This window comes from Carassius carassius, chromosome 35 (genome assembly GCF_963082965.1).
Source record: "Carassius carassius chromosome 35, fCarCar2.1, whole genome shotgun sequence".
Lineage (NCBI taxonomy): Eukaryota > Metazoa > Chordata > Actinopteri > Cypriniformes > Cyprinidae > Carassius > Carassius carassius.
Window position 1 is genome coordinate 21,498,819 of NC_081789.1, and position 14,888 is coordinate 21,513,706.

The following is a 14,888-nucleotide window of genomic DNA, read 5'->3' on the forward strand; positions in this document are numbered from 1 at the left end:
GACGGATCCATGTATACCTTTGTTGAGAAACAGCACTCTTGCTATCCGGTGTTTTTTGACATGTATGTTAATGTGAAAGTTTAGGGTTTTTTTTGTGTCTTTTTTTCTGTTTAGACTAAATCTGTGTGTATATATTTGTACACGTGTATGAAGTACTTTGCAAAATTGAGCAAAATTAAATATCGTCATATTTTGATGTCATACCCCCCTTTTTATATCTTCCCCTTTAAAAAAAGTAAAAATTAATATCCTCAAAAAATTAAATAAAAGCAAGGTAAGGCCAAATTAATTGCCTATAATAATAATAATAATAAAAAGTTATAAAATAAATATATCTTTATTTTATTATTATAGGTAATTAATTTGTCTTGCCTTGCATGCATTTAAAGTTTTTTTTTTAAATTCAATTAAAAAATAGTTTTGACTTCAGTATTTTATTTAAAGGAGTTTTATCTTTATTTCTGATAAGCAATTTTAGTACGGATTTATAAAATATAATTTATATGAAACTTAAAAATAAAGTATATTTCTTTTAATATGTGTATATATTTATATAAAAATTATCTTTATCTGTGTCCGCGGAAATCAGCTGTTAGTGTCTGAATGAAAGTTTCAGACTCCATCTTCACTGAGATCAGCCGCGCTTCTTCAGGTGGCACCTGAAGAGAGGTGTAGCAAATCCATGTCCCACCGAGAGCCCCTCAGTGCAGGCGAGAGGACGTTTGGAACACTGCGGTCTTTTGAGATGTGGGTAGAAAGAGCAGGGTGTGATTCAAAGGCCTATCTGCTGCAGTTCGCTCCGCAGTTGGTCCCAGCTTGATGTGCAATAATGACCTGTCAGAGTGGCAGGCCTGGTGCCAGAACCCTGAAGCAAAGCTAATCCATAGGGGTTATTCAGCCTAATGAATCCTAACAGCATGCAGGGAACCCACAGGGCCACAAAAACACATCATCCATTCCCCTCGTTTTATTTTAACTGACGGAAGTATATTCCTGGGAAGTAGTGATTTTGAGCTGAACTCAAGTCTGTGGCCTTTGTGGTTTCTGCTCCTGGATGAAGTGTCTGTTTTATGTGTGGCTGGTCTGAGGGCTTTGATTCAAGTGTGGTAGAAGGCTCATGGTGTGTTTTAGTCTGTGATCTCAAAATGCTTGAATAATAAATGCTTCAAGGAGAGGTCAAGACTGTTATCGCTATGATAATGTTTATCATGCTTGAGATATTCGGAATAAATTGTGCACATGAATCAATTGCCATTTCTCTGAATTTAGACTATTAATCCATCAGACAGTTTTACACAAGCCTTATGTATGTATGTATGTGTGTGTGTGTGTGTGTGTGTTTAGAATAACTTGCAAATTAGAGGCAGGTGGGTTTAATTGGGATTGTTCCTGAAGTCTCAAGGACAGTGGCCCTCCAGGACTGAAATTGAAGAGCCTTGCCATAAAGTAAACCAAAAAAAAAAAAAGCTGGCAAAAGCTGGCAAACAGTGGCCAAATATGTATGTGTAATTTTTATAATGAATTATACATTTTAATTTTATGAACAATATTTCTGTATTTTTTTATTTTATATACGATTATGTATAATTTATTTTAACATATTTTTTAATAATTTTTTTTTAATAAAATTATTATTAAATTATTAAGTCTTATGTTATATTTTCTTTTTTACTAGAGAAAATATAAATATAAACATACACACACACACACACACACACACATATATATATATATATATATATATATAATTTTTTTTTTTTTTAAATTTTTTTTAATTTTTTACTGGAAATTGAAGATTGTTTTCACCAGCTGTTGGCATATTGTGACTTCCCAAGTAATGACCCCACATTAAGACTGCAGTGCAGCAGAAGTAAAATGGTTGATTCCTGCCACTGTCCTCATGATTTCTCCAACCGTCTGATTTTTCTCCCCTTTGGCTCTTACAATTGATGTCAGGCATGTCAAGAGCAGCTCTTTCCCTCTTACGCACGAGCCTGCGTATTCCAGCTCATCTGCCAAATTTACTCAGCAAAGGGACCCTGCCTTTGGAGTGCCATAATGGACTTGTCCATCACTTTTTGAGAGGATGAGAATTATACTGGCCCAGTTGGATTATGGGTGGTTTGATCCATGACTTCGTATCCTCTTCCTATTCAAACACATTAGTCAAGGTGAATAAAACAGCCTTCAGCTCTGACAGCCTCGCCCGCTATTGTCACTTACTCGCCATACACCGCCCCAAGTAGCATTGTCTGGAGGACTGACAGGTTTCTTACGAAACGCCTCATGGTGAAAGCAGAAACCCAATGTATTTTCCACCGAAGGACGTTTGTCATTCTTTCTGCCACTTTAGAGTGACAAGGAGAGATTGTCTCTTGGCCAACTGTGGCGGCAGCTCTTGAGAAATGCATGCGATGGTTACTTCTTAAGTCCCAGATGAATAACCATTTAAAGTTAGAGGAATTTACTCTCCTCAGCTCCCTCAGTTTGAACCTGACTCGTCAATTTTTTTTTTCCCTGGCCACCTTTTTGATGCAACTACATGACAAGTTTGTCACAGGGCAGACTTTGCAGCCTCTCAATTTGCCCGACAACCTCACACCATGGCTCCATTGGTTTCACTTGAGTGCAGTTGTGGCATCCACCATTTGGGGCTTCACCAGATTGTAAATTAAGCAGCTGCTTCCAAAACTCAGAGGGCCACGCTCTCAAGGTCAGCTCCCAGCAGCCATCCGGGTGAAATCAGGCATCTGTATGGCAGCCGTGCCATCCATATTTGAGTGGGTTGAGAACGCCATATGAGGTGAGACAGGAAAGGTGAAATTCAGCATGACATTCCACTTTGTTGTCATGGCAACTCAACCTTGATGGGGGGGGGGGGGGTAGCTGGAAAACAATAAAACATCAAAAAAAAAAATAAACAAGGGCAAAAAATTGGAATGCGATGGATAACAAATCCACTGACCGGACAGAACAGCTTAAAACAAGTGCGATAGTTCAACGTTTCTGCCGACATCTGATGACTCTTAACAACTCGGGGACAAGGAAGCCATTTTAGAGAATTTTCCAGCCCGAACATATTGCACCTGTTAAATTATTTAACCCCACTCTGTGGCTGGGCTCTGCAGCACACTGAAATCTGTAGCTACCGATTAGAGCCCCGCGTGTCAGCGTAGCAGGTCAACCTCCCTCGGCTTTCACTTATAGAGTAATACCATCACATTCATCGGCGTCTCATTATCTCGCATTTACACCAGAAAAACAGCTTTTATTTTTTCAGCCGACTGTTTAAACACTGTCGACGCACATTCACTGTGAAGGGTCAGATGTTGGGGTGAAAACAAACTCTTATCTGCGACTCTTGCCAAGAGGTCATGTGTTAGCTTCGCTACTATGTAATTATAAGCTAGTATAGGTCCCGCTTGTCCGTCAACCTTTCCTTTATCTCGCTCGACACACAAATGCCGCCTGTGATAAACACTGCGAGTAGATCCTTTAATACCTCCTCGGTTCTGTCACCTTTTGAGATATACTTTACCTGAGCAAGAAAAGACATAGGTGACAGGGAGCGTGACTCACAGCACTTAAAACTTTCCTAGAGGATTTATAACCTTCAGTCAAACAGTTCTTCAATTATTAATAGACCATCGTAGTGTTTAAATCATGTTTATGGCTGAGATATCTGATCAGAATGTGTAATTACCCTGAGAGAGTGAACAGTCTTGTGCTTTCTTGTTTATAACTGGCTGGCCTGGTCATTGAAAACACCACTTGGGGGCAGTGTTGAAATAAGCACGTCATTTTCTCGGCTCTTATGTGCGGAATGTGAATGCTTTGGAGTTGCACTTTCTTAAACTGCTGTGTGCCCCAGTGGAACATTAATGTGCAAAGGTCTTTCGCTTCTCAAGCCTGACAGTCTGTCTCTCATCTAGAGTGTTGAAGATTTGGACTGGAGGATGTTTTCATTGCTTAGAGGTTGCTTTCTTATAGTTTTGGAGAATTAATGGACATTCCTTTTATGTTTTAAGTGTCAGATTTCATGAGATAAAAATGGAAGAAAATGAGTCATTTGTTGACATAGTATGCGGATAGAGCTAAAAAATGAATGCGGATGGCGTAGCTCAGATCATTTGGCCTTGGAGAAAATCTAATGAGCAATGTTTGAGGTCATTTGAAAGTTTTGGAGTTTTGACTTTGACTTTTTCCATTGCAAATGTGTAGCTTGGCATGTCTCCGTGCAGTTTGACAAGTTCAGATGTGAAACAGAGGAGATGCATATGGGATGGCTAGGTCTTTTTCTCAGAAAAAATAAAAAACTTTTGGAAGCAGAATGCCTAAGCAAAAGTTTATATTTATCCCAATTGTCTACGAGAAAAAAAAAATCTCTCCTTTCAGGTGGACTTAAATGCTGGGCATGAAACAAGGTGAGGCCAAGATAATTGTAAACAGAATGCCATCAGTTAACATTGCATTTTTTTTTCTGTCACATACAAGGACGTTTAAAAAAATATATATATTTTTTTTTGTGCAGAGCTAAACTTATTTATATGCTTTTCATTATTTCATAATCATCATAATTTAAAACACATTTCATATCAATATACCCATGGCTTTTTTTTTTTTTTTTTTATAAAGCTGACCCCTATAATATTCAAACCAATATGCTGACAAAACATCTTTCTTCTTTGACAGCCTATACATATTATAACTATATAAAAAAAAATTTGGCCATCAGTTAGTGTTTTACTGGATTTATTGGATTAATTAGCTGGTCTGTGGATTTGTGAGCAAAGATGGCAGACTTCATGGGCCAGCTGACCAGTTCCCAGTTGAAATGATTACATTAAGAATGTTAACAGATAGTTCATAATGAAAAGACAGGACTCTAATAAAGTGTTGTTCATCTTTCTCCATCACAGCAAAAACAGCTTCATGAGTAAATAAATCCACCAGTAATTATTAATTTACATTACTAAGCAGTTTAAACCAACTATTTATTAACCATTGAGGTTTGCTGTTAGAAGCACATCGACAGTGTATGCTATATATTTGAAATAGCTTATTTTCTGTTTATTAAGTCCAAATATTTAGACCAGTGGATCAAATCACATTTGTGAGCATTGGGTGTAGTTATATGAAAACATAAGGATATGAATTTGTATTTCACTCTTTGACAAACTGAACATGATTAGATTATTTTGATGTACCGTGGACCCATAAGCAGTTGTCTTGTGCTTTGGGACCTTATAAATTGATGTTAGAATGCATGTAGAAAGCTCTGGATATCACGGTCATCTGCTTTACAATGGGCCCCATGATAGCCAGCTCAAGGTTCCCTCATGAGACCCAAATAAATGCTTTTTTAGAGATGAACAGAAGGCCAGGAAAGATCTAATCCTCTTTCTGTGAGGTGAGAAAGGGGTGCATCTCTCGAAATAGTCAGTGATAGATGAGATACATGGAGCAAAACAGTCTGGCCCGGTCTCCAGCCAAGCTGAATCAGACAAACCGTCTGCTTGTTTGTGCCTCTCTCTCTGGAGCGTGCACACACATCTCTCTCTGCTCTGCTTACACAGTACCCTTTTTACAGCTGATTACTTACCAGCAACAATACATCTATATTCAGTTGTGCTGCATGCTCAGATTTTTACTTAATGAGTGTGCGCTTAAGCAAAACGCTGCACTCACTTGTTAAACGCTGGCCTTGGGACGTCTTCCCTGGAGCTCTCTGGTGTTTTAAAGAGCACTTTTATTTAGTTGGCAAAGATAAGTAACAACAAAGCATAATAAATACACCTGTAAACCTTGCATAATCAGTCCTTGCTTTGAGAGTTTTTGATAGTTTAAAGTATTTCATTTATCTGATTTTTGTTTGTTTGTTTGTTTAAAGGGCTGGGTGATTTACAAGTAATTAATTTTATTCTAGTTTGAAACTGGTTTAATTTAGAGTCATTTGGGCATGCATATAAAAACGTGTATAGTATAGCATTCTAATAGTATGTAGTTTTAAGCTTCAAGTCCAGTGCTGTTGAGTTAGCGCTCTGGATGTAGATGGTGATGGTGTTCATTGAGCAGGGGATGTTCTTCATATCAGTTCCCAGCATCATCTCATTGGCTTGCTTCAGTCATGAACAGCTACTGGAAATTGCTTCTTTCACCCATATAATGGTAGTACATCAGTTATAAGCATGTTTATTATGTTCACTCTGTGCTCTTCCTTAGGCTTCTGGATGCTCTGGGCTTATCTATGATTTCAACTATTGTGGGTGACCTCAAAACGATGAAGGCCATCTTAGAGGGCAAGGGATTCTGTGACAGTGACAGAAATGCTTGAGTGAGGCTTTCAGCAAGGGGTAAAAGCATAGGGAGCAAAAAAGCAAAACAAATTGCTTTAATTGCAATGGTCAAAGGTTGCACCCTGGTTTGAAAGTTATAATAATAATAATAATAATGAAATACATATACAGTCCAAGTAAAAATTTCATTTATTTAGTTTAAATTAGATTTTAAATACCAAATTGTTATTATGTGATCTAAGAGGTTGAATAAACACTCTGGACCTCACTCTAAATGCATATACTGTATTTGGTAATGCCTATTTATTGGCATAAGCCTATGTACTGTTATTCAAACAATAAGCAAACCATTTAGTCTGGTCTCAAAGAGGTCTACAGTTCGAGCTCTTTGGACTGTAATTGAGACATAAAAGCTCATTCATTCAGTTCCGCTTCGTACAGCGGAGCACCGGCGGCTGAATTTGCATGCTGTCGGGAAGGTTACTTTCGGATGCATTACTACTGCTGCGAGCTGTCATCAAGGATCTCATATTCAATCAGTGCGGCTTAATGCATTACAAGCAGTCATAGGAAATTTTAATGAGAGTTCCTAATTAGCCAATAGCGAAGTCATAATCACTTCAGAAACAAATTAAGCCATGGGTATTTTGTAGGATAAATGTTCTGCCTCTGTCCACACAGCCATGGCCTTTTTAATTTAAAGCCATCATGCTCAAAAGTGGACTGACCAGGTTTTGTTATGCTGCTAACCTTTAAATTATCATAGTACAGCTTAGTGGTAGACAATTTTTGTGTGAAGTATGCATCAGATTGCCTTATAGAATGCAACATTTGGGGTAGCAAATAAAAAATCAGATTAATTACACAGCCGCTCAAACATTTGGGATTAGAAAGATTGTAATGTTTTTTTATTTTATTTATTTATTAATTTTTTTATGGAGTCTATTGTGCTCATCAAGGCTGTATTTATTTGATCAAAAATAAAGAAAAAACTGTAATATTGTGAGCTATTATTTAAATTTATAATATTGGTTTTATTTACTTTAAAATGTAATTCATTTCTGTGATCAAAGCAGAATTTTCAGTATCATTACTCCAGTCTTCAGTGTCACATGATTTTCAGAAATCATTATATGCTGATTTATTATCCGTGCTGTTGCTTCAAGGTTTTTTTTTTTTTTTTTACTGTGATACTTTTTTTCTATAATCTTTTCTAACAGTCTTCACTATCACTTTTTATCCATTTAACAAATCCTTGGTCAATAAAAGTATTCATTACTTTCAAAAAATGAAAGAAACTCTTTCTTTCTCGTCCAAACTTTTGAACAGTAGTGTATATTGTAACACAAGATTTCCATTTCGAAAAAATACTGTTCATATATATATATATTCATAAATGAATTCTGAAAAAAAGTATCACAGGTTTAAAAAAACATAAAGCAGCACAACTTTTTCCAACATTGATAATGGCAATAATGTTTTTCAAATAAATACAGCCTTGATTAGCACAAGAAACTTTGTACTGATAACAAACTTTTGAACGGTGCATATACTGTATGCATACAGTTATGTGGGTAAATCATTACAATTTATGCAAATTACGTAATCAGATTATTATTTTTTTACTAAAAGTAACAAATTACTTTTTAATTTAGAAAGAAATATCGGAGTTACTTTTTTTTTTTTTTTTTTTTTTTTTAAGTGAAAAGTACAATGTTTCCCATGCATTAATAGACTTTCAGCTTTCATTTTGGCATGTTGAGAGAAATCTAGATTAGTAAGCGCAGAGACACTGTGTGTGCTGTATGAACATGATGACTATTGGAGTTCTACACTAAGGGCCAGTTTTACTAACAGCTTGCTCCAGTGCAAACCATCTTTTGGCGCTAAAATTGTACTGTCAGGTTTTACTAAAGATGCACAGTGACGAATTGGCACTGAGAAGGTGTGGACATAGTTATTTTTGCATTCGACCTTATTGAATATGCATTTGTAGGAGTTTCCCTTTCAGGCACAAAATTTATGGAAGGAGAGTATTCAAATTTTCATGTAACAGTTTACTAAAATTTGCGCTCATCAAATTACTGGCATTTGCGCCATTATTTAACGCCACAAAAAGCATGTCTTAAACTATTTTGCACTTGAAATGGCTGCAATTATTGTTGCACAGGTAGAGGATTACATTAATTTAAACATATTGTTTAATAACCCATGTTGTTTTTAATTTGCTTCAGAAAATAAAAGGTGAATTGGAACCCTCAACTAGGACACACAATACAGTTGGTAACAACAAACCTTTATTTTTTGGCCTCCGGTTCTTTTCAACATACTGTGGCTTCCCATCTCAACTGCACAAAAACAGATTCAGTATTTAGTCAGTCAAATGCAAACTCTATGCAAACCTTATATAATCAAATATAATTTATGTATTTAATCCCATTTTATTAAACAACGTCTTTACTGCTGACCTTCGATGATCCAATTCAACCATACTAATAAGCAAAAATGATATATTTGTTTTATTTTTGTTACTGCTAGATAGTGTTGAACTTTCTTCTCCTCCGTCATATTCTTCATGCAATTTGTTTGTACTGCTCCCTCTATTTCCTTATTTGTTTAATTTTTTCTGTTGGTTTGTGAAAGGGCTTTTACAAATGTTAAAAAATAACTTTGTTTTTATATTAAAAACAAACAAGCAAGCCTTGTCCAGATTAAAAAGGACCGTAATGCATTACTTTCCATAAAAGGTAACTAACGATATTAGTTACTTTTTAACGGTGTAACACAATATTGTAATGCATTACTTTCCCCAACATATGCGCACACACATACACACACACACACATATATATAATGTATGTGTGTGTGTGTTTGTTTTATGTGTATTATATGTGCATATGTTGCAACAAATATAAAATATATTGTTTATAAGAAAATAATCATAAAATGCTTTCAGAACCGTGGCAGCTAAAAATTCCCATGCATTTGTCCCAACTGACCCCTTCCCTCATTATGACATCATGAAATGGCATGCCCTGTCTCTCATTTAGTTTCATGTTCTGTTTTCACTGTTTGTTAGCAGCTGTGTAAGAGCTAGGTGGCATGTTTATCACACCCTGGCCTATTTTTTATTTTGCAGAATCATCTAAAAGGTTTTACACATACATCAAAATTTGTCCTCTGAAAGGCAGACCGTTTCACAGAATGCAGTATCTTTATGCTTGACTGTGGACGAACACGAATCCCGCAGCTTCGCCCAGAAGGATGCTGGCAAACATCGTTATGTGGAAAAAAAATCTTTAACATCCTGAGCAAAGTGACACCACTGCAGTTTTTTACCTCCCTTGAGCTCTACGGAGGAAACATTACAGGCACATTGAGGCCACAGTTGCCGTTTGATTGATGTGTCAAACTGCCCATCTAGAAGGACTTTGCCTCTGGAGGCTGGCCTCTATGTTGAAGCGCAGAATCTGTGGCTTTGATTGGCTGTGCTGGATGGTTCCACGTATGAGTGTGTGTGTAACTGTTTTTTTTTTTCGCTTTTTGAAACTATTATTCAGTCTTGTCTGTCTCACTAGCTACTATTTAAAAACTATCATGACATTTCAAGTAATTTTGACACTTTATATTTCTAAAAATATTCTTATTTTGTTTCACACTTTTTCCCCTTGTAAATATATTAGCTCAGAATAGCTGCTGATGTCTGATGGTAATCAACCAAATATTAATTAAGGCACAATTGCTGAGTCAATGAAAGAGGCTGGTTAAATATTGATGTGTCTAAAATGCCCATCATGGGAGATGGACAGCCAGGGTGATGGGATGCTGTCCACAGGCACAGTTAACATTCTCTTACAGCAGTGGTGGGCTGAGTGCCAGATCAATGGAAGCTTTGCTTTGGTGTTGAATATAGATAGATAAAATCTCCTTCTTTCTCTGCAGCATCCAGCAAGCATGGCTTTTATGCACGGCAAATGTGTGAAGCTGACAAGCTCATTAGCAGCTTTGCCGTCACAGTCAGGACACTCTGATGTACATAGAGAGCTTTTAGTTTACTGTCAGTTTATGGCTTAATCTAGATATCAGTTGTGGTTATTAAAAGCAATTCACTTCTGTTTAAGGCAATTTAGTACACTCAGTGGCCATATTGGTACAGTCCCCAAGCAGCTTTTTACCAGTCATGCTACCACAAATTTTATATGGGGAAAGGCCAGAATTGTATCTAGCTCCTCATTAGTATAGTGAACAGTATCTCTGTCTGTCACGCGGAAGAGCAGGGTTTCGATTCCCCGATGGGGAAAGTGAGCTCCAGGAAGTCGTGGCCTAGTGGTTAGAGATTTTGACTCCTAACCCTAGGGTTGTGGGTTTGAGTCATGAGCCGGCAATACCACGACTTAGGTGTCCTTGAGCAAGGCACTCATGTTGTTCCACACCTGTGACCTTGACCTGACCTTCATTTATCTTCAGAACACAAATGAAGATATTTTTGATGAAATCCAAGAGCTTTCTGACCCTCTGACTTGCATAGACAGCAATGGAAACCTATATACAGAAGAGAATAAATTGTTGAATAAAGTCATTATTTTAGTTTTCTTTGCGCATAAAAAGTATTCTTGTAGCTTCATTAAATTGCCACTAAAGAATCACTGATGTCACATGGACTATTTTAACAATGTCCTTAATACTGTCCTTGGTCTTGAAATTGGTAGTTATGTTGCTGTCTATGCAGGATCAGAAAGCTCTCGGATTTCATCAAAAATATCTTCAATTGTGTTCTGAAGATGAACAAAGGTCTTATGGGTTTTGAACGACACAAAGTAATTAATGAAAATTTTTTGGGTGAACTATCCCTTTAAATTGAACACATTCTTCAACACAGTCTCACTCTCTACTCGTCAAATGTCTGACGCATGGTCAAGGGATCTGGCGTCACTTTTTTGACGCACTGGGTATACCTTTGGCGTTATTTTTCAACGTGCAGGTTAGTCCGATAGACTTCTATAGAACTCAGCAGCGTTTAAATTTGACGTCTTGGGTCAGCACACCGCAACGAGACTAAATAAATAAAAATAAAAAAAGAATAGGCTACAAAAAATTATATATGACAGAGATCATTTTATCTGGCCCTCCAACTTGTTTTTGAGGTTTAAAAATCCTCGCAATCTGATATCAAAGTGTTCCCTGTGCAAAGGCTTAGCGCGTTCATCAGCGGTGAGTTTAACAACACTCAACTGCAGGTAAAACAGCATTCAGCGGTGAGTTTGACCAAAGCAACGCTCAACTGCAGGAAAAACGGCATTAAAAGGTGAGTTTAACAACGCTCCAAGGCGCGTGCAAGTAAGCAGTTTAACCGTTTTCTTACAACCCATTCTCGCTTATCGCTTATTCATAGTTTATCACTATGAAATCACGTTCAAGAAGTCTCATTCAGCACACATCGCGATACTTGCCATCAGTTTACATGTGCCACAGGTTAGGTGAGTAGATGTAAATTCGCTCTTTTAATGCCTGTTATAAAAAGTATTCTGTCTTCTTTATTAATCAGATTAGCGCCGTATTGTTTACCCGCTGTATTATATCAGTCATCCGAGGCTGTCTTTGAGTTTCATTGCGTTTAACTAAATGAACACACCTGCTAACTAGTGTGATTAAACTCTGTCGGTCACGTGACGTGCCATAGACTTTCAATATATTCATTTCAGGTTCAAAGATGTAAATTTGTAGTAAAATCATGGTAACCACGACACGTACAACAGTAACAAATTACATTTGAAGTTAAAACCCAGGAACGGGCCATTTACCATGTTTTTACCACAGTAACTGTAGTTTTACTATGGTATATTAATAATCAATACAACAATACAATAATCATCAAACTAACTATGGTTGTACAACTGTAATGGTCGTTTTTTGATGTGCTTTTATATGACAGATATCACAGTAATCACATTTACAGTACCATGCTTTTGATACCTTTTTATGTAAATCCAAAAAAAGTAAATAAATAAAAGGACACATTTTTCCCCTCTTGCAGTTCATTCATATCAGTTTATATTTTAAATATTTTGCTCACAAAACATTATTAAAATTCTGTTTATAATTCTATTTTATCCCCCCCCCACCTTTCATATTTTTATTATTATTATTATTTGTTTAGCTGAAAAGACATAAAGGAAGCAGTCAGCCCAGTGGTGTTTCTGAAGAGGTATTCCTTTAGAAATGGAGAAGACAGAAAGCTGCGGAGGCAGACATTTGCAGCAGTAAGTCTGTGTTAGTTTTACCTTTTTATCAAACTGCTGTTATAAATTGCACAGCATTTGTTGTATCTTAAACTGTTGCACTGTCCAAATACCCACACTTGCCATCTTTGCACCTGACCACTTGATTATTTATTTGACATATTTCCTGTGTTTAGCCCAAGTGTTCGAGTGAGCATGATGACCACAAGTGTGTGTCGAACTTTTCATGACCTGATGACCTGATGACAGTGGTTCCCAATCCTGGTCCTGGAGAACCCCAGCACTGCACGGTTTTGGTGTCTCTCTTATCTGACAAACACACTTTTGAGGTCTTGGAGTCTTCACTGATGAGCTGATGAGCTGAATCAGGTGTGTTTGAACAGGGAGACATCTCAAATGTGCAGTGTTGGGCTTCTCCAGGACCAGGATTGGGAGCCACTGCCTTATGGGACACACTTAAGTGTTTACAGAGATTTTTTTTTATTTTTATTATTATTATTCAACTTTGCATTTTAAAATAAATTCTAAATCTCTTTTCATTAGTCCCTATTACAGAGGACAATTTAATTTTTGGTGCTTCTAATTAAGTGAAAAAAATATTTTCAATATCTAATTATTATTATTAATATTTCACATACATTGGAAATGTTATATTATAGCTTATATTATTATTATAGGTTATATTATATAATATAGCTTGTTATTAATGACTTGCTTTTATTAATGGATGCATTTAACATTTAATTATACAGCATCTTTTTTATAGGCTGTATAATTACACACACACACATACACACAGTAATGTATAAGTTGCATGTAATGTAATAATATTTATTTTCTTTCTGTCTTACAGGATTGTTTGCAGATAATGCTGTTCTTCTTTTTCAGAAGTTTTTGGTGAGCCAACCCTCACAAACCTTCCTAAAAACTAAAAGAGCTATTACTGAGTCTCAGCGAATCTTGCCATGATCAGCTCTTCCCAGGTACATTTGTTTAAAATATTTTTGAATCAACATTTACTCATCAAATGCTCTGGTCTGAATCTTACTTTAAATTAACTTAATTATATGTTTAATGAGCAATATTAATTACACACAGAGTAAGTAGAGATTATCTTGTTTCACAGAAGAGAAGGAAGACCAAGGAAATGATTTGCCCAGGATGAGGAATGAAGAGCTCATCTTGTGCTCAAACAAACAGAAGTCCTCTGGTATGTGTCTGTTGAAGCAATGCTGTTATGTGCTACAGCACTTTATGATGATCTCTCACAGGACTGGTCATGTCAGCCTTGATTAATCTTTCTAATATGTTTTTTTTTTTTTTTGATACAGCTATTACAATTATAGCATGTTGGCAAAGTGTGACAGGAACATTTTTACATTTTAAGTTAAATTTTAAACACACCACCTGTTTGTCTTAAATAAAAGAATACAAGTTTTATAAAAGGGGTTTACATTATTTAATTGTTTCATAAATGTTTTGTTATAATTTGTGGATTGATAGTTGATTGGTTTGAAGCCATGCCTTACACTGCACAGACTAAAACACATTTGTGAGAGAAGTCAGGAACTTTGGAGAAAGATTCTAGAGGAAAAAGACACATTTACTGCAACAATAGATGAATTATAGAGGCAAACATTTCTGTCACATGCTAAGGGCTGTCTCATGAGCAAGTCCTTTGCCTCTAACTTTTTCTTAATTCTTGCAGAATGAAATTTTTATTGCAGTATTTTAATTTGTACAGATGGTCTCATCAGCCAAATGAGGGGTTTTGACCAAGTGATGCTCTTGAAAGGAGTGAAAGAAGAGGATGTGGTAAATTGTCTTCAGAGAAAAAGCTTCTCAAAAGGTCTCAAAACAGCTTGAAGAATGGTAAGTGTACAATAGTACAAGGGTCATAGTTGCTCACCCTGCTAAAATCACACAGAACATAAGCTGAGCTCTCTGTCCATTAAACAACTTCATCTGAATTGTTTGTATTGTTTGTTTTACTTTGACCAGGTCTGGGAACTGTCTGAAAATGGGATGTTAGGACTGAGAGATCCTCTGGCTGAGAACAAGCTACACCACATCAGTGCTGGATATCAACCACAAACTGTTTCCAGACACAAGAGAAGAAGATCATGATGGGGAGATGAAACCAGTTTAGATGTGATGATAAGGAATCATTATTTTCTGAAACAGTATCACATGTCTTATATGTATCACATGATCTGTATCACAGTTGACTGGATGGAATCTTTTTACTTTTAAGGACATTTCATCACTCCTCTATGTGAACTGATTAATTTATGATATTAATGAATTTTTGATCCATTATTATTTTCCTTAAATCGTGTTTGTCTTGATGCTA

At 36.3% G+C, this 14,888-nt stretch overlaps 1 long non-coding RNA gene across 1 annotated transcript; it reads left to right on the forward strand.

Moving 5' to 3' along the window:
- The first annotated feature begins 12,484 nt into the window (after positions 1-12,484).
- On the forward strand, positions 12,485-14,409 carry LOC132115756 (uncharacterized). Its single transcript, XR_009425558.1, has 4 exons — positions 12,485-12,556; positions 13,389-13,518; positions 13,662-13,745; positions 14,280-14,409. It is a non-coding gene; the product is annotated as an uncharacterized LOC132115756 (long non-coding RNA).
- Positions 14,410-14,888: the final 479 nt, after the last annotated feature.